Source organism: Oncorhynchus gorbuscha, linkage group LG07, assembly GCF_021184085.1.
Source record: "Oncorhynchus gorbuscha isolate QuinsamMale2020 ecotype Even-year linkage group LG07, OgorEven_v1.0, whole genome shotgun sequence".
Taxonomy (NCBI): Eukaryota; Metazoa; Chordata; class Actinopteri; order Salmoniformes; family Salmonidae; genus Oncorhynchus; species Oncorhynchus gorbuscha.
In genome coordinates, this window is record NC_060179.1 from 74,717,616 (window position 1) to 74,744,613 (window position 26,998).

At 45.1% G+C, this 26,998-nt stretch overlaps 1 pseudogene; it reads right to left on the bottom strand.

The window, feature by feature from the left end:
- LOC124039047 overlaps positions 1 to 26,998 on the bottom strand; it is a 127,124-nt pseudogene that overhangs the window by 13,256 nt on the left and 86,870 nt on the right.

Consider the following 26,998-nt stretch of genomic DNA (forward strand, 5'->3'; position numbering starts at 1 on the left):
AACCCGAGCTCTCTCTCTAGAGTATGTGTTGGGTTGGAGAGAGAACACAATCTCACACTGCGTGAGAAAGGAGCGGCACTCAGTGGGCTGCCCGGAGTAGCAAGGTGGGTTATTAACCCTAGGTTCTGGAGGCTGGGCAGGCCAGGAAGTAACAGGTGGCACGAGACGTAGACTCTGGAACTGTCCAGAGAGGTCGGAAACCTGAGCGGCCAGGTTCTCCACGGCATGGCGAGCAGCAGACAATTCCTGCTCGTGTCTGCCGAGCATGGCTCCTTGGATCTCGACGGCAGTGTAACGAGCGTCTGAAGTCGCTGGGTCCATTCCTTGGTCGGTTCCTTCTGTCATGCAGGTGAAAGAGGACCCAAAAGCGACTTGGCGAAAACAGAGTCTTTAATCCAGTAAAGTGAATACAAACAAAAAAACACAACTTTCACTCGAAATGATGAGGACAAACTGGAGACTCGATCTTGAACAGCAGGTGAACAGCAGGTTGCCTCGGGAAGGCACTCGAACCAGACAGACTCAGACACCTGCTCACCACGCAGCATCTGAGGAAAACACGACACGACAGGGCGATACACAATCACAGCACGGTGAATTCTAAACAAGGAACCGACAGGACAGGAACGGAACACAAAGGAAGAAATAGGGACTCTAATCAGGGGAAAGGATCGGGAACAGGTGTGGGAAGACTAAATGATTGATTAGGGGAATAGGAACAGCTGGGAGCAGGAACGGAACGATAGAGAGAAGAGAGAGCGAGAGAGTGAGAGAGGGAGGGGGAGAGAGAGGGATAGAAAGAGGGAAAGAACCTAATAAGACCAGCAGAGGGAAACGAATAGAATGGGGAGCACAGGGACAAGACATGATAATAAATGACAAACATGACAGGAACAACAATTCCATGTGAATCCGATAACTCTGATGTGTAGACTTTCCACTGCAGAGTTTATGTCATATTATCATTGATGAGAATGTCTCAGATGACAACCGAACTGACATCATATTCATATTCAAGTATCATATTCAAGTACCACCGCATATGTTCAATTGTTCTGATTACCAGAATATAGTTAATTTCCCCCCACCTTCTGATGTTCCCAGAATCTCTATGTTAACCAACGGGTTTGCAAATGTAACATCAGTAGGGTAGAGAGAAGAAAAAGGGGGGGAAGAGGTATTTATGACTGTCATAAACCTACCCCCATGCCAATGTCATGACAATACATATGACATGAGTAATGTAGGGTATGTAAACATTATATTAAGTGTCATTGTTGAAAGTGGCTAGTGATACATTTTTACATCAATTTTACATTATTAAAGTGGCTGGAGTTGAGTCAGAATGTTGGCAGCAGCCACTCAATGTTAGTGATGGCTGTTTAACAGTCTGATGGCCTTGAGTTAGAAGCTGTTGTTCAATCTCTTGGTCACTGCTTTGATGCACCTGTACTGACCTCGCCTTCTGGATGATAGTGGTTGTTGTCCTTGATGATCTTTATGGCCTTCCTGTGACATCGGGTGGTGTAGGTATCCTGGAGGGCAGGTAGTTTGCTCCCGGTGATGCGTTGTGCAGACCTCAATATCCTCTGGAGAGCCTTACGGTTGTGGGCGGATCAGTTTCCGTACCAGGCGGCAACTGATCCGTCTGTAAAAGTTAGTGAGTGTAAAAGTTAGTGAGTGCTTTTGGTGACAAGCCAATAAAAAATATAGCCTACAACTATTTTATCCTTTATTTTACTAGGCAAGTCAGCTAAGAACAAATTATTATTTACAATGACAGCCTATTGGGCGCCGCCCTATGGGACTCCGAATCACGGCCAGATGTGATACAGCCTGGATTCAAACCAGGGACTATAGTGACGCCTCTTGCACTGAGATGCAGTGCCTTAGACAGCTGCACCACTTGGGAGCCATATTAAAAGCACTATTAAAAGGAGCAATCTTGCACTTTTAATACATGAAGTAGCAGAGTTAGACTTAACATTACCGATCTTGTATTATACCATGCTATATTAGATCTCCACAGAGAATACACAATAACATGATTACTAGACTCTAATTAAAATATATTGGCAATTCAGGTTGCTCTCCCATACTGCATTGTGTTAGTCAAGGTAGAATAGGAAAACATTACCACAAAAAACACATTCTTCTTTTTGAAACCTTTGCTAGATGTCATTGCCCATCAGAACACTTCAAAACGACTTTGAAACATTATATTTCTCGAGTATACTGTGGGATGTTAGGCTGCGTGTATATGTTCTTCATACCAGACTTTAAACAGTGAACTTTATGGCCCAATTAAAAAGGGGACCATGAATTAAATGAACATCCTAAAGGTCCATAACTCCATGAGAACGTAACAGCAAGGCCTTAGAACTTTATTTCATTACATGCACCATTGAACCCAGTTTAATGTGTTGAGAGAACACATCGAAAGTGCTTAAAAAGTGCAGTTGAAAATATGCCTCGATTCATTTTAAAAGAGACGAATGCTGAGACGGTCAAAGCTGTAATCTCACTAAGCTGAGCTGCTCATATATAAAAGCTGGGCTCTAAGCTGGAGCACTGTAGGTTTCAACTGCACACAGGATATCAATGCTAAAACTACCCAAACACAACTGACGAGGCTAACAATCCCTGAGGAAAATTGCATCTGAAGTCAACTGAAACTAATTTGATTTCAGAAAATTGGTTAAACCTGTATTAAATAAACACTTGATAAAAATATGGTTAACAGATAACAGCTTCTGGTGCATAAACATTAAAACTGTATTGTTTTACTAAGATCTGGGAAAAAGTCATTAATTCCTCACTTTCCCTAGTGTAATACAAATCAGTCAACCTTGTAGAAAGTGTGATGACAATCTACATTTTGTGCTGTACAGAATACATATTCTAATCTATAGTACACCTAACTTTTAGAGAACGAAACTTTCTTCCTTTCCACTTTTTCTGGTATTGTCATGGGGAGCAACTTGAGTCAGACTTATGTAAACCTGAGTTTTGGTGAGTTTATAGTTTTCACGTTATGTCCGTAATGTGTGTTTGTTTTTTGCCATCTAGGACTGGTCTATACAGTTGAAGTCGGAAGTTTACATACTCTTAGGTTGGAGTCATTAAAACTCGTTTTACAACCATGATACAAATTTCTTGTTAACAAACTATAGTTTTGGCAAGTCGGTTAGGACATCTACTTTGTGCATGACAAGTCATTTTTCAAACAATTGTTTACAGACAGATTATTTCACCGTATCACAATTCCAGTGGGTCAGAAGTTTACATACACTAAATTGACTGTGCCTATAAACAGCTTGGAAAATTCCAGAAAATGATGTCATGGCTATAGAAGCCTCTGATAAATGATGTTAATTAGCCTGAGTCAATTGGAGGTGTACCTGTGGATGTATTTCAAGGCCTACCTTCAAACTCAGTGCCTCTTTGCATGACATCATGGGAAAATCAAAAGAAATCAGCCAAGACCTAAGAAAAAGACATCACCGGCAACAACGTCGCCTATGGGCACAAACCCACCATTGCTGGACCAGATAGGACTGGCAAAAAGTGCTCTTCGCTAACGAGTTGTGGTTTTGTCTCACCGGGGTTGATGGTCAGATTCGCGTTTATCATCGAAGGAATGAGCGTAACACCGAGGCCTGTACTCTGGAGCGGGATTGATTTGGAGGTGGAGGGTCCGTCATGATCTGGGGCAGTGTGTCACAGCATCATCGGACTGAGCTTGTTGTCATTGCAGGCAATCTCAACACTGTGCGTTACAGGGAAGACATCCTCCTGCCTCATGTGGTACCCTTCCTGCAGGCTCATCCTGACATGACCCTCCAGCATGACAATGCCACCAGCTATAGTGCTCGTTCTGTGCTTGATTTCCTGCAAGACAGGAATTTCGGTGTTCTGTCACAGCCAGCGAAGAGCCCAGATGTCAATCCCATTGATCACGCCTGGGACCTGTTGGATCGGAAGGGGGGGGGTGGCTAGGGCCATTCCTCACAGAAATGTCCGGGAACTTGCAGGTGCCTTTATGGAATAGTGGGGTAACATCTCACAGCAAGAACTGGCAAATCTGGTGCAGTCCATGAGGGTGAGATACTGACTGTTACTTTTGATTTTGACCCCACCCCCTTTGTTCAGGGATACATTATTCAATTTCTATTAGTCACGTCTGTGGAACTTGTTCAGTTTATGTCTAAGTTGTTGAATCTTGTTATGTTCATACAAATATTTACACATGTTAAGTTTGCTGAAAATAAACACAGTTGACAGTGAGAGGATTCTTTATTTGCAGAGTTTATATCTATATCTAAACGTCAATAAGATCACCAGGTTAAATTAGATTCATTAATACAAAGGAAATATGGTCGATGGGATTGTCTGAGCATATTAGTGACAACTGCAGTGAGCTGATGTTGCATTGTGTCATGGGTTAACAACAGAGGTTTTAGAGGGTGTTGTGTTCTGAGCCAAACCTACCTGACTGATGCCGCTGGGCGACACCTTATAAGACCGCAGCTTCTGGTTTAGCAGCTCTGGGTCACTGCGTCAGAATGGACACCCTGCAACCACCATGTCATAGAGTGAGACGGGATAGGGAGAGAGAGGGGGTGGGGGTTAGACAGGGGGAGAGAGAGAGAAGTTACAACTGAGGGGATGGCAGATTCACAAGACCTGCTAAAATAATATTATCAATAACATGAACCACATTGGTTTGACAGATGAACATCGTAACAGAGGGACCCGTTCCTATGCCAGGACAATAGCATTTTGCTATTGAATTATTAGACATTGAACTCAAAACACTGTCTTGCATTTGCTATGACTGGGTTCATAGGAAAACTGTATTGCATTCAAACATAAGCCTTTTCAAGCAGCACATCTCCAGGCCCATGCCTCACCATGCTGGTCGCCTTGGCTGGGTGGGTTTGACAAAATCACCTTCATGCAACTGTAGGGGGTGTAGTCTGTGCACTTGCCTTCCTTCCCAAACATGTGGCAGATGCTGAAGGCATATGCTTTGTCAAACTAGAATGCAAAAGATTGAGAGAGAGAGAGAGAGAGAGAGAGAGAGAGAGAGAGAGAGAGAGAGAGAGAGAGAGAGAGAGAGAGAGAGAGAGAGAGAGAGAGAGAGAGGTGTGAGAAAAGTGTGAGAGCGAGAAAGAGAGATGTGAGAGAGATAGATGTGAGAGAAAGAGAGAGGTGTGAGAAAGGTGTGAGAGATAGAGAGAGGTGTGAGAAAGGTGTGAGAGAAAGAGAGAGAGCGAGAGAGATGTGAGACATGGGGTTGTAGTGAAAAAAGGGATCAGGAGCGACGGGAGGTTGGGGGTGAAAACAGAGACGTTGTCGTACATCATGTCGGTGGTGGCAGGGTGTTTTCCGCCATGAAAAATCGAGCTATTAGAGGGAAACTGCGGTAGAGGTATCACCAAACTCAAGACAGCTGTGACTGGATTATGGATAATGTGGCCCATTTCCTCCCTCCGTCTCTTTCCCCCCTCCATCGTCTCCCTGTTCTTGGCTGCACACCTCTTCACATACATGCTGTGATCTGTCACTCACCCCTAGGAATGAACGCGGACGAGTGTCGACATTTGTCAGATACGTTAACATGAAGGAGACCGATTAGTAAAAACGCCAATCACACAGCCACATTATAGGCACATTCTGTACACTACAGACAAGCTATTGTTGGAAAGTCCCCACTGAATTGTGGACCCATTGTTGTGGCAGATTACACAATCAAAATAATCAACCCTTGTAGAAAAAAGGCACATAGACCTATATTGCCACTATGCGGCTAGCTCATGAAGTTCAGGGTTTCTATTGCAACTTCAATGGATTATGATGAGTATAATTAGAGAACCCTGAGAAGCACTTTCAACAGTGAAGGCAGAGCCTCTAAACCATCCGATTCTCATCTTTGCATTCCATAGCCACAGCTCTTGTCTCTGCAGACAGACCTACTGTCCATGCCGCCGCCTCCGCCTCCGGTTCTGCTCCAAAATATATGGCGTGTGCTTAAGAAACCATTACACTGTTTGAGTTCGATGGGGGTCACTGCATTCAATCTCAGCGGTGAACTCAATTTACCAATCACATGTACTCCTGTAGCTGCTCAAAAGGGACATACAGCCTCCCCCGGATGATAAAATCAACAGTGGGCTGTGGGAGAGCGAGAAAACATTCATCACAATTGTACTCATCATAATATATTAAAGTTGTAATAAAACCCCTGAACTTGACAAGGTGACTAGCTAAATAGTGGCAATATAAGGAGTAATAAAACTACTCACCGATCATTTATGAATTATATGGTGCTTTTAAGGATTTCGGAAGCCATTTCCAGTTTAAAGATCACAGCCTACTGTATTAAAATCGTTCTAGGAGCTCTGTCAGTGCGTAGACATTTGTGTATAAGTTTCCTCCGTTACGACTTAACTGCAATTCATGCATATTCATGAGTGACAGTGCACAATGAAGAGTTTTACACTGATCTTTGAACATCGAGAACAGATAAAGGATCTTTGACAGGTACATACTGTATACGAAACCACACAAACACACTGATCCTTGAAGATCGAGAACAGATAAAGGATCTTTGACAGGTACATACTGTATACGAAACCACACAAACACACTGATCCTTGAACATCGAGAACAGATAAAGGATCTTTGACAGGTACATACTGTATACGAAACCACACAAACACACTGATCCTTGAACATCGAGAACAGATAAAGGATCTTTGACAGGTACATACTGTATACGAAACCACACAAACACACTGATCCTTGAACATCGAGAACAGATAAAGGATCTTTGACAGGTACATACTGTATACGAAACCACACAAACACACTGATCCTTGAACATCGAGAACAGATAAAGGATCTTTGACAGGTACATACTGTATACGAAACAACACAAACACACTGATCCTTGAACATCGAGAACAGATAAAGGATCTTTGACAGGTACATACTGTATACGAAACCACACAAACACACTGATCCTTGAACATCGAGAACAGATAAAGGATCTTTGACAGGTACATACTGTATACGAAACCACACATACACACTGATCCTTGAACATCGAGAACAGATAAAGGATCTTTGACAGGTACATACTGTATACGAAACCACACAAACACACTGATCCTTGAACATCGAGAACAGATAAAGGATCTTTGACAGGTACATACTGTATACGAAACCACACAAACACACTGATCCTTGAACATCGAGAACAGATAAAGGATCTTTGACAGGTACATACTGTATACGAAACCACACAAACACACTGAGACGTTGATAACTTTGATTGAAAGGTCACAAGCCACATCTGTACTTTGTCAATTCCCATGGTGCCTTCCAGATATCTACAGGTAGGGCTGGCACTTGCCAGGGACCTCACGATAACACCCCCACTTGTTTGACACAGAACAGCCTCAATTCGTTGGGGGCATGGACTCTACAACAAGTTCCAAAGTGTTCCACAGGGACACTGGCTGATGTTGACTCCAGTGCTACCCACTGTTGTGTCACGTTGGCTGGATGTCCTTTGGGTGGTGGGCCATTCTTGTGATGCACAAGGGAAATACATTCCATTCTCAGACCCCTTCCCCTTTTCTACATTTTGTTACGTTGCCACCTTATTCTAAAATGGATTAAATTAAATGTTTTCCCCTCAATCTAATATATAATAAATAATATATGCCATTTAGCAGACGCTTTTATCCAAAGCGACTTACAGTCATGTGTGCATACATTCTACGTATGGGTGGTCCCGGGGATCGAACCCACTACCCTGGCGTTACAAGCGCCATGCTCTACCAACTGAGCTACAGAAGGACCCATCTACAAGCAATACCCTATAATGACTTGGCAAAAAGTGTTATTTAGAAATGTTTGCAAATTTATTCAAAATAAAAAACAGAAATACCTTATTTACATAAGAATTCAGACCCTTTGCTATGAGACTCGAAATTGAGCTCAGGTGCATCTTGTTTCCAATGACCATCCTTGAGATGTTTCTACAACTTAATTGGAGTCCACCTGTGGTAAATTTGATTGATTGGACATCATTTATAAGATGGCACCAGAGATGGTCGCCTCGCCTTAGAAAACTATGCAGTATTTTTTTTAATGTATTATTACTTACATTACATACATTATTACAGCCGGAAAAGACAATTGGATATAAGAGCGATATCAACTTACCAACACTACGACCAGGAAAATGACTTTCCTGAAGCGGATCCTCTGTTTGGACCACCACCCAGGACAATGGATCTAATCCCAGAAGCCGAGCCAAAACAAAGGCGCCACAGAAGGGGCAGACGGAGCGGCCTCCTGGTCAGGCTCCGTAGACGTGCACATCGCACGCCGCTCCCGTTGTTGTATTTTTATTTTTAATACATCTGAAAAAATGTCTAAAAATCTGTTTTTGTTTTGTCATTATAGAGTATTGTGTGAAGATTGATGAGGAAAAACATGAATTTAATACATTTTAGACTAAAGCTGTAACGTAAAAAAATGTGGAGAAAGGGAAGGGGTCTGAATACTTTTCGAATGCACTGTAGATGTCTTTTTTCCTTCATCAACTAAATCCATTTTAGAATAAGACTGTAACGTAACATCACAATCCATGTTTCAATTGTCTCAAGGCTTAAAAACACTTCTTTAACCTGTCTCCTCCCCTTCATCTACACTGATTGAAGTGGATTTAACAGGTGACATCAAGAAGGGACATCAGCTTTTACCTGGATTCACTTGTTCAGTCTCATGGATAGAGCAGGTGTTCTTAATGTTTTGTACACTCAGTGTATGTCTGCCGCAGAGACACAAAAGAGAGCAGGAGCAAATATATTTGGATAATTCATGGAAATAAGTGCTGATAACATGTTGGCTCTATAAAAAGAAGATGGAGAACCAGCTATAGGATGAAAATATTGCCCAAAATAATAATCGCGATATGTAACTATCAACCACCTCCCCCAACCTACTGGTCCATTCAGTCATAAGAGCTTCTCACAAGGAGCTTAGCTCCAAGGACAACAATGGCATTAGCTAAATGAAGCCAGTATAATTATACAGAGGCGTAGTTATTGAGTGTTACAAATGCCAGCCATTCATGCATTCAGTGCTCCACTGAAAGCCTGCCACACACAAAGCCTGTCATTCTTCCACTGCATACCCCACTTGCTTTTATAACACTAACTAATTACTGTAATAATGTCAACTAGTTCCAATGTAATGTATGCAAGTGCTCATTGGAGGAAGTGCATTGCTATTTCATGACCAAGCCTGAAAGATGCCAACTGAAATAAATAGGCAGCAAGCTCTTATTTGTAATTTCAAGCTTTTCTTTTGGAAAGGTTATTTCAAGACATCAAATCCTGAGACCTGCTCTTCTTTCCCGTGTCTGAATGCAACATGTAGGTTTAGTTGTAGTGAGACTGATCAAAAGACACGCCTTGACTCTAAACTGTAATCATAACTGAAAAGCTAGCTAATCCAATGATGAATCACAATGTGAACATTTGTCCATTTCAAAATAATTCATCTACAAAACGAATTCATTCAATACCAAAAAATGCCTCATAAGCATACCACCAAAAACAACAAAAAAACAAATGCAGTCGAATAATGAGGCTCTCATTTCAAAGCCTTATCAAACATCCCCAGGGGAAACTGTTCCTTAGAAGTTGGCTTCAATATGACAAAAGGGAGAAAAAAACCATGCAAGTCATATTAGCGTGAATCTGGTTTAACTTGATTTAAATTGAACCCAAACAGTCCTCTACCCACTTTACTGAGGAGATGTTGACATAGCTGTTGGTAAATGCATCGTCTCCCCTGGGGGCTTACTGTACAGCCTGTTAATTAATGCATCGTCTACCCTGGGGGCTTACTGTACAGCCTGTTAGTTAATGCATCGTCTACCCTGGGGGCTTACTCTACAGCCTGTTAGTTAATGCATCGTCTACCCTGGGGGCTTACTCTACAGCCTGTTAATTAATGCATCGTCTGCCCTGGGGGCTTACTGTACACCCTGTTAGTTAATGCAGTGTCTATCCTGGGGGCTTACTGTACAGCCTGTTAGTTAATGCATTGTCTGCCCTGGGGGCTTACTGTACAGCCTGTTAGTTAATGCATCATCTGCCCTGGGGGCTTACTGTACAGCCTGTTAGTTAATGCATCGTCTCCCCTCGGGGCTTACTGTACAGCCTGTTAGTTAATGCAGTGTCTACCCTGGGGGCTTACTGTACAGCCTGTTAGTTAATGCATCGTCTCCCCTGGGGGCTTACTGTACAGCCTGTTAGTTAATGCATCGTCTCCCCTCGGGGCTTACTGTACAGCCTGTTAGTTAATGCATCGTCTCCCCTCGGGGCTTACTGTACAGCCTGTTAGTTAATGCAGTGTCTACCCTGGGGGCTTACTGTACAGCCTGTTAGTTAATGCATCGTCTCCCCTGGGGGCTTACTGTACAGCCTGTTAGTTAATGCATCGTCTGCCCTGGGGGCTTACTGTACAGCCTGTTAGTTAATGCATTGTCTCCCCTGGGGGCTTACTGTACAGCCTGTTAGTTAATGCATCGTCTCCCCTGGGAGCTTACTGTACAGCCTATTAGTTAATGCAGTGTCTACCCTGGGGGCTTACTGTACAGCCTGTTAGTTAATGCATTGTCTGCCCTGGGGGCTTACTGTACAGCCTGTTAGTTAATGCAGTGTCTATCCTGGGGGTTTACTGTACAGCCTGTTAGTTAATGCATTGTCTGCCCTGGGGGCTTACTGTACAGCCTGTTAGTTAATGCATCGTCTGCCCTGGGGGCTCACTGTACAGCCTGTTAGTTAATGCATCGTCTCCCCTCGGGGCTTACTGTACAGCCTGTTAGTTAATGCAGTGTCTACCCTGGGGGCTTACTGTACAGCCTGTTAGTTAATGCATCGTCTCCCCTGGGGGCTTACTGTACAGCCTGTTAGTTAATGCATCGTCTGCCCTGGGGGCTCACTGTACAGCCTGTTAGTTAATGCAGTGTCTACCCTGGGGGCTTACTGTACAGCCTATTAGTTAATGCAGTGTCTACCCTGGGGGCTTACTGTACAGCCTGTTAGTTAATGCATTGTCTGCCCTGGGGGCTTACTGTACAGCCTGTTAGTTAATGCCTTGTCTCCCCTGGGGGCTTACTGTACAGCCTGTTAGTTAATGCATTTTCTGCCCTGGGGGCTTACTGTACAGCCTGTTAGTTAATGCATGTTCTGCCCTGGGGGCTGTACAGCCTGTTAGTTAATGCATCGTCTGCCCTGGGGGCTGTACAGCCTGTTAGTTAATGCAGTGTCTACCCGGAGGCTACACAGCCTGTTAGTTAATGCATTGTCTGCCCTGGGGGCTTACTGTACAGCCTGTTAGTTAATGCATCGTCTCCCCTCGGGGCTTACTGTACAGCCTGTTAGTTCATGCATTGTCTGTCCTGGGGGTTTACTGTACAGCCTGTTAGTTAATGCATCGTCTGCCCTGGGGGCTTACTGTACAGCCTGTTAGTTAATGCATTGTCTCCCCTGGGGGCTTACTGTACAGCCTGTTAGTTAATGCATCGTCTCACCTGGGGGCTTACTGTACAGCCTGTTAGTTAATGCATTGTCTGCCCTGGGGGCTTACTGTACAGCCTGTTAGTTAATGCATGTTCTGCCCTGGGGGCTGTACAGCCTGTTAGTGAATGCCTTGTCTCCCTTGGGGGCTTACTGTACAGCCTGTTAGTTAATGCATTTTCTGTCCTGGGGGCTGTACAGCCTGTTAGTTAATGCATGTTCTGCCCTGGGGGCTGTACAGCCTGTTAGTTAATGCATGTTCTGCCCTGGGGGCTGTACAGCCTGTTAGTTAATGCATCGTCTGCCCTGGGGGCTGTGCAGCCTGTTAGTTAATGCAGTGTCTACCCGGAGGCTACACAGCCTGTTAGTTAATGCATTGTCTACCCTGGGGCTGTACAGCCTGTTAGTTAATGTATTGTCTACCCTGGGGGCTTACTGCATAGCCTGTTAGTTAATGCAGTGTCTACCCTGGGGGCTTACTGTACAGCCTGTTAGTTAATGCATGTTCTACCCTGGGGGCTGTACAGCCTGTTAGTTAATGCATTGTCCACCCTGGGGGCTTACTGTACAGCCTGTTAGTTAATGCATCGTCTCCCCTGGGGGCTTACTGTACATCCTATTAGTTAATGCATCGTCTGCCCTGGGGGCTTACTGTACAGCCTGTTAGTTAATGCATCGTCTCCCCTGGGGGCTTACTGTACATCCTATTAGTTAATGCATCGTCTCCCCTGGGGGCTTACTGTACATCCTATTAGTTAATGCATCGTCTCCCCTGGGGGCTTACTGTACATCCTATTAGTTAATGCATTGTCTGCCCTGGGGGCTTACTGTACAGCCTGTTAGTTAATGCATTGTCTGCCCTGGGGGCTTACTGTACAGCCTGTTAGTTAATGCAGTGTCTACCCTGGGGGCTTACTGTACAGCCTGTTAGTTAATGCATTGTCTCCCCTGGGGGCTTACTGTACAGCCTGTTAGTCAATGCATGTTCTACCCTGGGGGCTGTACAGCCTGTTAGTTAATGCATCGTCTCCCCTGGGGGCTTACTGTACAGCCTGTTAGTTAATGCATCGTCTCCCCTGGGGGCTTACTGTACAGCCTGTTAGTTAATGCAGTGTCTACCCTGGGGGCTTACTGTACAGCCTGTTAGTTAATGCATTGTCTCCCCTGGGGGCTTACTGTACAGCCTGTTAGTTAATGCATTGTCTCCCCTGGGGGCTTACTGTACAGCCTGTTAGTTAATGCATTGTCTCCCCTGGGGGCTTACTGTACAGCCTGTTAGTTAATGCATTGTCTCCCCTGGGGGCTTACTGTACAGCCTGTTAGTTAATGCATTGTCTCCCCTGGGGGCTTACTGTACAGCCTGTTAGTTAATGCATTGTCTCCCCTGGGGGCTTACTGTACAGCCTGTTAGTTAATGCATTGTCTCCCCTGGGGGCTTACTGTACAGCCTGTTAGTTAATGCATTGTCTCCCCTGGGGGCTTACTGTACAGCCTGTTAGTTAATGCATTGTCTCCCCTGGGGGCTTACTGTACAGCCTGTTAGTTAATGCATTGTCCACCCTGGGGGCTTACTGTACAGCCTGTTAGTTAATGCATTGTCTCCCCTGGGGGCTGTACAGCCTGTTAGTTAATGCATTGTCTCCCCTGGGGGCTGTACAGCCTGTTAGTTAATGCATTGTCTCCCCTGGGGGCTGTACAGCCTGTTAGTTAATGCATTGTCTCCCCTGGGGGCTGTACAGCCTGTTAGTTAATGCATTGTCTCCCCTGGGGGCTGTACAGCCTGTTAGTTAATGCATTGTCTCCCCTGGGGGCTGTACAGCCTGTTAGTTAATGCATTGTCTACCCTGGGGGCTTACTGTACAGCCTGTTAGTTAATGCATTGTCTCCCCTGGGGGCTTACTGTACAGCCTGTTAGTTAATGCATCGTCTCCCCTCGGGGCTTACTGTACAGCCTGTTAGTTAATGCAGTGTCTACCCTGGGGGCTTACTGTACAGTGTGTTAGTTAATGCATTGTCTGCCCTGGGGGCTTACTGTACAGCCTGTTAGTTAATGCATCGTCTCCCCTGGGGGCTTACTGTACAGCCTATTAGGTAATGCATCGTCTCCCCTGGGGGCTTAGTGTACAGCCTGTTAGTTAATGCATCGTCTCCCCTGGGGGCTTACTGTACAGCCTGTTAGTTAATGCATCGTCTCCCCTGGGGGCTTACTGTACAGCCTGTTAGTTAATGCATCGTCTCCCCTCGGGGCTTACTGTACAGCCTGTTAGTTAATGCAGTGTCTACCCTGGGGGCTTACTGTACAGCCTGTTAGTTAATGCAGTGTCTACCCTGGGGGCTGTACAGCCTGTTAGTTAATGCATTGTCTACCCTGGGGGCTGTACAGCCTGTTAGTTAATGCATTGTCTGCCCTGGGGGCTGTACAGCCTGTTAGTTAATGCATCGTCTGCCCTGGGGGCTGTGCAGCCTGTTAGTTAATGCAGTGTCTACCCGGAGGCTACACTGCCTGTTAGTTAATGCATTGTCTACCCTGGGGCTGTACAGCCTGTTAGTTAATGCATTGTCTACCCTGGGGGCTTACTACATAGCCTGTTAGTTAATGCAGTGTCTACCCTGGGGGCTTACTGTACAGCGTGTTAGTTAATGCATCATCTGCCCCGGGGGCTTACTGTACAGCCTGTTAGTTAATACAGTGTCTACCCTGGGGGCTTACTGTACAGCCTGTTAGTTAATGCATCGTCTGCCCTGGGGGCTTACTGTACAGCCTGTTAGTTAATGCATCATCTGCCCTGGGGGCTTACTGTACAGCCTGTTAGTTAATGCATCGTCTGCCCTGGGGGCTTACTGTACAGCCTGTTAGTTAATGCATCGTCTGCCCTGGGGGCTTACTGTACAGCCTGTTAGTTAATGCATCGTCTGCCCTGGGGTCTTACTGTACAGCCTGTTAGTTAATGCGTCATCTGCCCTGGGGGCTTACTGTACAGCCTGTTAGTTAATGCAGTGTCTACCCTGGGGGTTTACTGTACAGCCTGTTAGTTAATGCATTGTCCACTCTGGGGGCTTACTGTATAGCCTGTTAGTTAATGCATGTTCTACCCTGGGGGCTGTACAGCCTGTTAGTTAATGCATTGTCCACCCTGGGGGCTTACTGTACAGCCTGTTAGTTAATGCAGTGTCTACCCGGAGGCTCCACAGCCTGTTAGTTAATGCATTGTCTACCCTGGGGGCGTACTGTACAGCCTGTTAGTTAATACAGTGTCTACCCTGGGGGCTTACTGTACAGCCTGTTAGTTAATGCATTGTCCACCCTGGGGGCTTACTGTACAGCCTGTTAGTTAATGCATTGTCCACCCTGGGGGCGTACTGTACAGCCTGTTAGTTAATGCATTGTCCACCCTGGGGGCGTACTGTACAGCCTGTTAGTTAATGTATTGTCTACCCTGGGGGCTTACTGTACAGCCTGTTAGTTAATGCATTGTCTGCCCTGGGGGCTTACTGTACAGCCTGTTAGTTAATGCATTTTCTGCCCTGGGGGCTTACTGTACAGCCTGTTAGTTAATGCATTGTCTCCCTTGGGGGCTTACTGTACAGCCTGTTAGTTAATGCATTGTCTGCCCTGGGGGCTTACTGTACAGCCTGTTAGTTAATGCATTTTCTGCCCTGGGGCTGTACAGCCTGTTAGTTAATGCAGTGTCTACCCTGGGGGCTTACTGTATAGCCTGTTAATTAATGCAGTGTCTACCCTGGGGCTTACTGTATAGCCTGTTAGTTAATGTATTGTCTACCCTGGGGGCTTACTGTATAGCCTGTTAATTAATGCAGTGTCTACCCTGGGGGCTTACTGTACAGCCTGTTAGTTAATGCATTGTCTGCCCTGGGGGCTTACTGTACAGCCTGTTAGTTAATGCATTTTCTGCCCTGGGGGCTGTACAGCCTGTTAGTTAATGCAGTGTCTACCCTGGGGGCTTACTGTATAGCCTGTTAATTAATGCAGTGTCTACCCTGGGGGCTTACTGTATAGCCTGTTAGTTAATGTATTGTCTACCCTGGGGGCTTACTGTATAGCCTGGTAATTAATGCAGTGTCTACCCTGGGGGCTTACTGTATAGCCTGTTAGTTAATGCATTGTCCACCCTGGGGCTTGCTGTACAGCCTGTTAGTTAATGCAATGTCTCCCCTGGGGGCTTACTGTACAGCCTGTTAGTTAATCCATTGTCTGCCCTGGGGGCTTACTGTACAGCCTGTTAGTTAATGCAGTGTCTACCCTGGGGGCTTACTGTACAGCGTGTTAGTTAATGCATCATCTGCCCTGGGGGCTTACTGTACAGCCTGTTAGTTAATGCATTGTCTGCCCTGGGGGCTTACTGTACAGCCTGTTAGTCAATGCAGTGTCTACCCTGGGGGCTTACTGTACAGCCTGTTAGTTAATGCAGTGTCTACCCTGGGGCTTACTGTACAGCGTGTTAGTTAATGCATCATCTGCCCTGGGGGCTTACTGTACAGCCTGTTAGTTAATGCATTGTCTGCCCTGGGGCTTACTGTACAGCCTGTTAGTCAATGCAGTGTCTACCCTGGGGGCTTACTGTACAGCCTGTTAGTTAATGCATCGTCTGCCCTGGGGGCTTACTGTAAAGCCTGTTAGTTAATGCATTGTCCATCCTGGGGGCTTACTGTACAGCCTGTTAGTTAATGCATTGTCCACCCTGGGGGCTTACTGTACAGCCTGTTAGTTAATGCATTGTCCACCCTGGGGGCTTACTGTACAGCCTGTTAGTTAATGCATCGTCTGCCCTGGGGGCTTACTGTAAAGCCTGTTAGTTAATGCATTGTCCACCCTGGGGGCTTACTGTACAGCCTGTTAGTTAATGCATTGTCCACCCTGGGGGCTTACTGTACAGCCTGTTAGTTAATGCATTGTCCACCCTGGGGGCTTACTGTACAGCCTGTTAGTTAATGCATTGTCCACCCTGGGGGCTTACTGTACAGCCTGTTAGTTAATGCATTGTCCACCCTGGGGGCTTACTGTACAGCCTGTTAGTTAATGCATTTTCTGCCCTGGGGGCTGTACAGCCTGTTAGTTAATGCAGTGTCTACCCTGGGGGCTTACTGTATAGCCTGTTAATTAATGCAGTGTCTACCCTGGGGGCTTACTGTATAGCCTGTTAGTTAATGTATTGTCTACCCTGGGGGCTTACTGTATAGCCTGTTAATTAATGCAGTGTCTACCCTGGGGGCCTACTGTACAGCCTGTTAGTTAATGCATTGTCTGCCCTGGGGGCTTACTGTACAGCCTGTTAGTTAATGCATTTTCTGCCCTGGGGGCTGTACAGCCTGTTAGTTAATGCAGTGTCTACCCTGGGGGCTTACTGTATAGCCTGTTAATTAATGCAGTGTCTACCCTGGGGGCTTACTGTATAGCCTGTTAGTTAATGTATTGTCTACCCTGGGGGCTTACTGTATAGCCTGGTAATTAATGCAGTGTCTACCCTGGGGGCTTACTGTATAGCCTGTTAGTTAATGCATTGTCCACCCTGGGGGCTTGCTGTACAGCCTGTTAGTTAATGCAATGTCTCCCCTGGGGGCTTACTGTACAGCCTGTTAGTTAATCCATTGTCTGCCCTGGGGGCTTACTGTACAGCCTGTTAGTTAATGCAGTGTCTACCCTGGGGGCTTACTGTACAGCGTGTTAGTTAATGCATCATCTGCCCTGGGGGCTTACTGTACAGCCTGTTAGTTAATGCATTGTCTGCCCTGGGGGCTTACTGTACAGCCTGTTAGTCAATGCAGTGTCTACCCTGGGGGCTTACTGTACAGCCTGTTAGTTAATGCAGTGTCTACCCTGGGGGCTTACTGTACAGCGTGTTAGTTAATGCATCATCTGCCCTGGGGGCTTACTGTACAGCCTGTTAGTTAATGCATTGTCTGCCCTGGGGCTTACTGTACAGCCTGTTAGTCAATGCAGTGTCTACCCTGGGGGCTTACTGTACAGCCTGTTAGTTAATGCATCGTCTGCCCTGGGGGCTTACTGTAAAGCCTGTTAGTTAATGCATTGTCCATCCTGGGGGCTTACTGTACAGCCTGTTAGTTAATGCATTGTCCACCCTGGGGGCTTACTGTACAGCCTGTTAGTTAATGCATTGTCCACCCTGGGGGCTTACTGTACAGCCTGTTAGTTAATGCATCGTCTGCCCTGGGGGCTTACTGTAAAGCCTGTTAGTTAATGCATTGTCCACCCTGGGGGCTTACTGTACAGCCTGTTAGTTAATGCATTGTCCACCCTGGGGGCTTACTGTACAGCCTGTTAGTTAATGCATTGTCCACCCTGGGGGCTTACTGTACAGCCTGTTAGTTAATGCATTGTCCACCCTGGGGGCTTACTGTACAGCCTGTTAGTTAATGCATTGTCCACCCTGGGGGCTTACTGTACAGCCTGTTAGTTAATGCATTGTCTACCCTGGGGGCTTACTGTATAGCCTGTTAGTTAATGCATTGTCCACCCTGGGGCCTTACTGTACAGCCTGTTAATTAATGCATTTTCTGCCCTGGGGGCTGTACAGCCTGTTAGTTAATGTATTGTCTCCCCTGGGGGCTTACTGTACAGCCTGTTAGTTAAGGCAGTGTCTACCCTGGGGGCTTACTGTACAGCCTGTTAGTTAATGCATTGTCTGCCCTGGGGGCTTACTGTACAGCCTGTTAGTTAATGCATCGTCTGCCCTGGGGGCTTACTGTAAAGCCTGTTAGTTAATGCATCGTCTACCCTGGGGGCTTACTGTATAGCCTGTTAGTTAATGCATTGTCCACCCTGGGGGCTTACTGTACAGCCTGTTAGTTAATGCATTGTCCACCCTGGGGGCTTACTGTACAGCCTGTTAGTCAATGCAGTGTCTACCCTGGGGGCTTACTGTATAGCCTGTTAGTTAAGGCAGTGTCTACCCTGGGGGCTTACTGTACAGCCTGTTAGTTAATGCAGTGTCTACCCTGGGGGCTTACTGTACATCCTATTAGTTAATGCATCGTCTGCCCTGGGGGCTTACTGTACAGCCTGTTAGTCAATGCATCGTCTACCCTGGGGGTTTACTGTATAGCCTGTTAGTTAATGCATTGTCCACCCTGGGGGCTTACTGTACAGCCTGTTAGTTAATGCATGTTCTACCCTGGGGGCTGTACAGCCTGTTAGTTAATGCATTGTCCACCCTGGGGGCTTACTGTACAGCCTGTTAGTTAATGCAGTGTCTACCCGGAGGCTCCACAGCCTGTTAGTTAATGCATTGTCTACCCTGGGGGCTTACTGTACAGCCTGTTAGTCAATGCAGTGTCTACCCTGGGGGCTTACTGTATAGCCTGTTAGTTAAGGCAGTGTCTACCCTGGGGGCTTACTGTACAGCCTGTTAGTTAATGCAGTGTCTACCCTGGGGGCTTACTGTACATCCTATTAGTTAATGCATCGTCTGCCCTGGGGGCTTACTGTACAGCCTGTTAGTCAATGCATCGTCTACCCTGGGGGTTTACTGTATAGCCTGTTAGTTAATGCATTGTCCACCCTGGGGGCTTACTGTACAGCCTGTTAGTTAATGCATGTTCTACCCTGGGGGCTGTACAGCCTGTTAGTTAATGCATTGTCCACCCTGGGGGCTTACTGTACAGCCTGTTAGTTAATGCAGTGTCTACCCGGAGGCTCCACAGCCTGTTAGTTAATGCATTGTCTACCCTGGGGGCTTACTGTACAGCCTGTTAATTAATGCAGTGTCTACCCTGGGGGCTTACTGTATAGCCTGTTAGTTAAGGCAGTGTCTACCCTGGGGGCTTACTGTACAGCCTGTTAGTTAATGCAGTGTCTACCCTGGGGGCTTACTGTACAGCCTGTTAGTTAATGCAGTGTCTACCCTGGGGGCTTACTGTACAGCCTGTTAGTTAATGCAGTGTCTACCCTGGGGGCTTACTGTACAGCCTGTTAGTTAATGCAGTGTCTACCCTGGGGGCTTACTGTACAGCCTGTTAGTTAATGCAGTGTCTACCCTGGGGGCTTACTGTACAGCCTTTTAGTTAATGCAGTGTCTACCCTGGGGGCTTACTGTACAGCCTGTTAGTTAATGCAGTGTCTACCCTGGGGGCTTACTGTATAGCCTGTTAGTTAATGCAGTGTCTACCCTGGGGGCTTACTGTACAGCCTGTTAGTTAATGCAGTGTCTACCCTGGGAGCTTACTGTACAGCCTGTTAGTTAATGCAGTGTCTACCCTGGGGGCTTACTGTATAGCCTGTTAGTTAATGCATTGTCTACCCTGGGGGCTTACTGTACAGCCTGTTAGTTAATGCATTGTCTACCCTGGGGGCTTACTGTACAGCCTGTTAGTTAATGCAGTGTCTACCCTGGGGGCTTACTGTACAGCCTGTTAGTTAATGCATCGTCTGCCCTGGGGGCTTACTGTATAGCCTGTTAGTTAATGCAGTGTCTACCCTGGGGGCTTACTGTATAGCCTGTTAGTTAATGCAGTGTCTACCCTGGGGGCTTACTGTACAGCCTGTTAGTTAATGCATTGTCTACCCTGGGGGCTTACTGTACAGCCTGTTAGTTAATGCAGTGTCTACCCTGGGGGCTTACTGTACAGCCTGTTAGTTAATGCAGTGTCTACCCTGGGGGCTTACTGTACAGCCTGTTAGTTAATGCAGTGTCTACCCTGGGGATTTACTGTACTGTTAACATCTCTAATCCAACACACTTTGGCAACGGCGACAGAGAAACCTGAAATAGAAGGAATTAGAAGTGTGTGTGTAAGGCTCCTCAGAGACAGTCCATTGTGACGGATGTGTAACTAGCCCTAATCCATCTTGTGTAATGCCATTAAAACACGTTTCATTGTAATCACTGCTACAAGCCACATAACAACGAACAACTTGTAAAATATACAGTACAACATTGAAGGTGAGGGACTCCACAATACATCATGGCTCTTCCCAAAATGCACATCAATTTGTCTGCTTTTCAAGTTAGTAAAAGTGCAGCTTTTTGCTCTATATTAGTGGGTTGGGTAAAAAGCTTGACGATACAAGCTACATACACTGAGTATACAAAACATTAAGTACATATACAGTGCCTTCGGGAAGTATTCAGACCCCTTGATTTTTGGGGAAATGGATTAAAATTGATTAAATCAAAAACATCCTCAGGAACCTACACTCAACACCCCATAATGACAAAGCGAAAACAGGTTTTTATATTTTTGCAAATGTTTTAGAAAATAAACAGAAAAACCTTATTTTAAAAAGTATTTGAACACTTTATTATGAGAATTTCGAAAATGAGCTCAGGTGCATCCATTTTCCATTGATCTATCATGACAAGGCGAGATCCAGATGCAGACACAGGAGGCAGATGGTTGGAGTCTTACAATATTTATTCATCCAATAGGATGTTTGTGGACAGGAAAAAGGGTCAAAACCAGTTCATACTTCAAAAGGTACCGAAGGGCAGGCAGAATCAAGGTCAGGGCAGGCAGGATGATCAGGCAGGCGGGAAAGTAGTCCAGAGTCAGGCAGGGGTCAAAACCGTGAAGGACTATCAAAAAGAGAATATCAAAAGGAGTATGGGGGAAAACACACTGGTTGACTTGACTAACATACACAACATACACAACAAACTGGCACAGAGAGACAAGAAACACAGGTATAAATACACCAGGGAAAATAAGAGACACCTGGAGGGGGTGGAGACAATAACAGGAACAGGTGAAACAGATCAGGAGGTGACATGATCATCCCTGAGATGTTTTTACAACTTGTAGTCCACCTATGGTAATTGTAGTCCACCTATGGTAAATTCAATTGATTGGACATGATTTGGAAAGGCACACACCTGTCTATATAAGGTCCAATAGTTGATTGGTGCATGTCAGAGCAAAAATCAAGCCATCAGGTCGAAGGAATTGTCCGTAGAGCTCCAACAACCCAAAGATTACTCTGACATAGCTCCAGAGGTCCTCTGTTGAGATAGAACCTTCCAGAAGGACAACCTTCTCTTCAGTACTCCACCAATCAGGCCTTTATGGTAGACTGGCCAGACGGAAGCCACTTCTCAGTAAAAGGCACATGACAGCACACTTGGAGTATGCCCAAAGGCACCTAAAGGACTCTCAAACCATGAGAAAGAAGATTCTCTGGTCTGATGAAACCAATATTAAACTATTTGGCCTGAATGCCAAGCATCGCATTTGGAGGAAACCTGGCACCATCCATACGGTGAAGCATGGTGGTGGCAGCATCCTTCTGTGGGGATGTTTTTCAGTGGCAGGGACTGGGAGACTAGTCAGGATCGAGGGAAAGATGAAATGAGCAAAGTACAAAAGAGATTGTTGTTGAAAACCTGCTCCAGAGCGCTCAGTACCTGACTGGGGCAAAGGTTCAGCTTTCAACAGGACAACGACCCTAAGCACACAGCCAAGACTATGCAGGAGTGGCTTCGGGACAGATCTCTGGACAAATCTCTGAATGTCCTTGAGTGGCCCAGCCAGATTCCAGACTTGAACCCGATCGAACATCTCAGGAGAGACCTGAAAATAGCTCTGCAGCGCCGCTCCCCATCCAACCTGACAGAGCTTGAGAGGATCTGCAAAGAAGAATGGAAGAAACTCCCCAAATCCGTTTTAGAATAAGGCTGTAGCATTACAAAATGTGGCAAAGGTCAAGGGGTCTGAATATTTACGGAAAGCACTGTAGGCTAGCGAATTTGATTTTGAAATATAATAGGACCTTTATGTAAAATTAGTAGGCCGACTCATATATACATAATATTTCCCCTAATGTTATTAGCCTAACTCCCCTTTCTCTAGTATTACATCATTCCTTCCATCCTTTCAACAGCTAAATGAAATAAATGTTGTTGTCCTTGTCGTCATCATTCTATTGTCCTTGAATAATATAGGACTATAATTAGATGCAGAAGGCTTTCACGTCTCTTCAAGAAGATTGAATGGTTATGGTTCTGAATAATAACTGCTATAGCCTACCGCCATCACGTGTTCACTCTTCTTTCAAAGTACCCGAGAGTTCTATTGGCTGCTGAATTTAACATTCAGCAAAAAAAAGATTGCATCCCTCTTCGTATAGTCTATTGGTATAAGAAATGCTAAAATAAATAATGTCCAGCAAGTTATTCAAGTCTAGCTTTTTCCTGCTTGGGACTCCAAGAGCTAAGGAGTGTTTTTTAAGGAGAGGCCAGCGGAGAACAGGTCCTTGTGTATTGAGCAAGAGACAAAGGGTATAAATAAGATGTTTATTATGCATACCCCATCATTAATTAGCTAAATTTAAGGCATAAGGCTAACACTGCACTGAATTTATTACCTGAAAGAGGTAGGCTCCGACATCTACGCTGCATTCGGAAAGTATTCAGACCCCTTCCCATTCTCCACATTTTGTTACGGTACAGCTTTAGTCTAAAATATATTAAATGAATATGTTTCCTCATCAATCTACACACAATACCCTGTAATGACAAAGCAAAATCAGGTTTTTTGAAATTTAGCAAATTTATTTTTTTAATTAAAAGCTTGAATATCACATTTATAAATGTTGTCAGACCCTTTAATCAGTACTTTGTTGAAGCACCTTTGACAGTGAATACAGTCTTGAGTCTTCTTGGGTATGACGCTACAAGCTTGGCATACCTGTATTTGGGGAGTTTCTCCCATTCTTCTATGCAGATACTCTCAATCACTGGCAGGTAAGTTGTGGTTGTGAGCGAGTGCAAGAGTGTTCGCGCGTGCACTGATTTAAAGCAACGATATTCAAGTGATGGTTTGAAACTCTGCAGCTGCAATTAAAAAATACATCTTGGCAATTAAAAAACAAGGTGACCCTCGAAAGCCAGATGGAGATGGTAAATTAGATGCACATTCATTCTATATATTACTGTATCATAGGCTATGCTGCAGCAAATGTACCTGTCAGAAGGGGGGAAAAAGTTAGCATGGTGAGATAAGTCTACATGCATTGTGAACTGCGCTCCATACTGAGATGGGCTGTCTGTCCCCACCCTGAGGGTTGATTCATCATCAGAGGATATAGAGAAGACAGATTTAGACATCTCATATAATTTAGCAGTTTCATTTCACGCCATGCTGTTCATAAAAATAATTTATTATAATTTACCAGGATCTGGCAGTTATTTATAAAGGGAAAACGGAGTGGTTTTGGGCGATAAATCTCGGTAACCGGGTTCCCTCCATTCAACCCTAGTGTAGATGAAGGGGAGGAGACAAGTTAAATGATTTTTAAGCCTCGATACAATTGAGAGGTGGATTGTGTGTGTGCAATTCAGAGGTTGAATGTGCATTACAAAATATTTAAGTGCCTTTGAACAGGACATGGTAGTAGATGTTAGGAGCACCAGTTTGTGTCAAGAACTGCTGAGGTTTTCATGCTTAACAGTTTCCGTGTGTATCAAGTCCACCACCCAAAGGACATCCAGCCAACTTGACAACTGTGGGAAGCATTGGCGTCAACATGGGTCAGCATCCCTGAGGAACGCTTTCGACACCCCAACAAATTGAGGCTGTTCTGAGGGCAAAAGGTGTTCCTAATGTTTGGTAGACACAGTGTAGTTGTTTGGTACTTCATGCCTTTATGGATAATAAATAAATGTGGGCTTACATTTTGAGAACTGAAGGATATAAGGGGTAGGCAACAACATCTCCTCCCCACTGATCCTCAACACGGGGGCCCCACAAGGGTGCGTTCTGAGCCCTCTCCTGTACTCCCTGTTCACCCACGACTGCGTGGCCATGCACGCCTCCAACTCAATCATCAAGTTTGCGGACGACACAACAGTGGTAGGCTTGATTACCAACAACGACGAGACGGCCTACAGGGAGGAGGTGAGGGCCCTCGGAGTGTGGTGTCAGGAAAATAACCTCACACTCAACGTCAACAAAACTAAGGAGATGATTGTGGACTTCAGGAAACAGCAGAGGGAACACCCCCCTATCCACATCGATGGAACAGTAGTGGAGAGGGTAGCAAGTTTTAAGTTCCTCGGCATACACATCACAGACAAACTGAATTGGTCCACTCACACTGACAGCGTCGTGAAGAAGGCGCAGCAGCGCCTCTTCAACCTCAGGAGGCTGAAGAAATTCGGCTTGTCACCAAAAGCAATTTGTAAGTCGCTCTGGATAAGAGCGTCTGCTAAATGACTTAAATGTAAATGTAAATGTAAAAGCACTCACAAACTTCTACAGATGCACAATCGAGAGAATCCTGGCGGGCTGTATCACCGCCTGGTACGGCAACTGCTCCGCCCTCAACCGTAAGGCTCTCCAGAGGGTAGTGAGGTCTGCACAACGCATCACCGGGGGCAAACTACCTGCCCTCCAGGACACCTACACCACCCGATGTTACAGGAAGGCCATAAAGATCATCAAGGACATCAACCACCCGAACCACTGCCTGTTCACCCCGCTATCATCCAGAAGGCGAGGTCAGTACAGGTGCATCAAAGCTGGGACCGAGAGACTGAAAAACAGCTTCTATCTCAAGGCCATCAGACTGTTAAACAGCCACCACTAACATTGAGTGGCTGCTGCCAACACACTGTCATTGACACTGACCCAACTCCAGCCACTTGAATAATGGGAATTGATGGGAAATGTAAATATATCACTAGCCACTTTAAACAATGCTACCTTAAATAATGTACTTACCCTACATTATTCATCTCATATGCATACGTATATACTGTACTCTACATCATCATTATGTAATACATGTATCACTAGCCACTTTAACTATGCCACTTTGTTTACTTTGTCTACATACTCATCTCATATGTATATATTGTACTCGATACCATCTACTGTATGCTGCTCTGTACCATCACTCATTCATATATCCTTATGTACATATTCTTTATCCCCTTACACTGTGTATGAGACAGTAGTTTTTGAATTGTTAGTTAGATTACTTGTTGGTTATCACTGCATTGTCGGAACTAGAAGCACAAGCATTTCGCTACACTCGCATTAACATCTGCTAACCATGTGTATGTGACAAATAAAATTTGATTTGATTTGGCTGTGGATTAAGGTGAAAAGCACAGAGGATATTGGCCATATTAATATGTAACGTCTTCTTCAAATCCATCCAGTTTTAATCCAACTTTGGAAAAGTTCCTTCAGAGAATCCAAGCCTATAGTGTAGGTTATTTTGAGGCACCAGACTCTTCGCAATCATCACCTATGTTAAGAAGCTTTGTTTTTCCAATCCGGGAAGTATTTTCTTTCAGGCTTCCAGGGTGCGAACAGAATAGACAGCTCCCCTGCCTTTCTCCTGTGGCTGTGTGAAATGTATCAAGAGCAGACAGCAAAAGCAAGAGAGCTCCAAAGACTAATGCCTCGGCAGAGACATTAAGCACAGAACTAGACGGAAACAGAGATTACATCCTGGGAGTGACTTGAATAATAAAAACCTGTAGCTCCTTCAAGGAGGAATTGAAGTTCGGAAGGATTTTGCAAGCAGCCAGCCACGTACGGCGTCGCCAGACACACTCAAGGTTCCTGGGTCAATTACCTAATTACCCGGTCTCAATCAAGGGCAGTGAATGAGAAAGTATCAGATGACAGGAAAACAAAGTGGATTTATGGAGGACTGAGTCATGAATAGGAGTCCAGGGAGAAACAAACAAGGCTTTGTTATAAAGGGTCTTTAGTCTCACTGTAGGATATAATGAGAAAAACAAATACCTACATAATAAATACCATAATATTCAGCATAATTATATTTTAGCGAACACTGGCGTTTATTCACTACAGGTATCCAGTTGAAGAACAGAATACACTGTTCTGCTTCTGTCATGCATGGGTTTATAGGCAGGTGATGTTGAAACAAAGTAGAACGACTACATCATTGAAATAAGCAAGCACACTGACATAATTAACCAAAAGCACAAAACTATGTTGGTTCTACTGCTCATCACACAAATACAGAATTAACTATTTTGTAGGTGAAAAATAAATAATCTGAAACTGTTAACATAGCCAATCCAGGCGGAAACATCAACACTCCTGTAACGGTTTTCATAAGGTGAAGGAGCGTCGGACCAAACTGCAGCGTGTATATTGTGATCCATGTTTAATAAAACAAACGTAACACGAATCCAAAACACAAACTCTACAACACAATAAACGTAATGAAAACCGAAACAGCCTAAACTGGTGCAAACTAACACAGAATAAGGACATCAAGACACTCAGGACAATCACCCACAATACAACCAAAGAATATGGCTGCCTAAATATGGTTCCCAATCAGAGACAACGATAAGCACCTGCCTCTGATTGAGAACCACTCCAGACAGCCATAGACTTTGCTAGATAACCCCACTAGCTACAATCCCAAATAC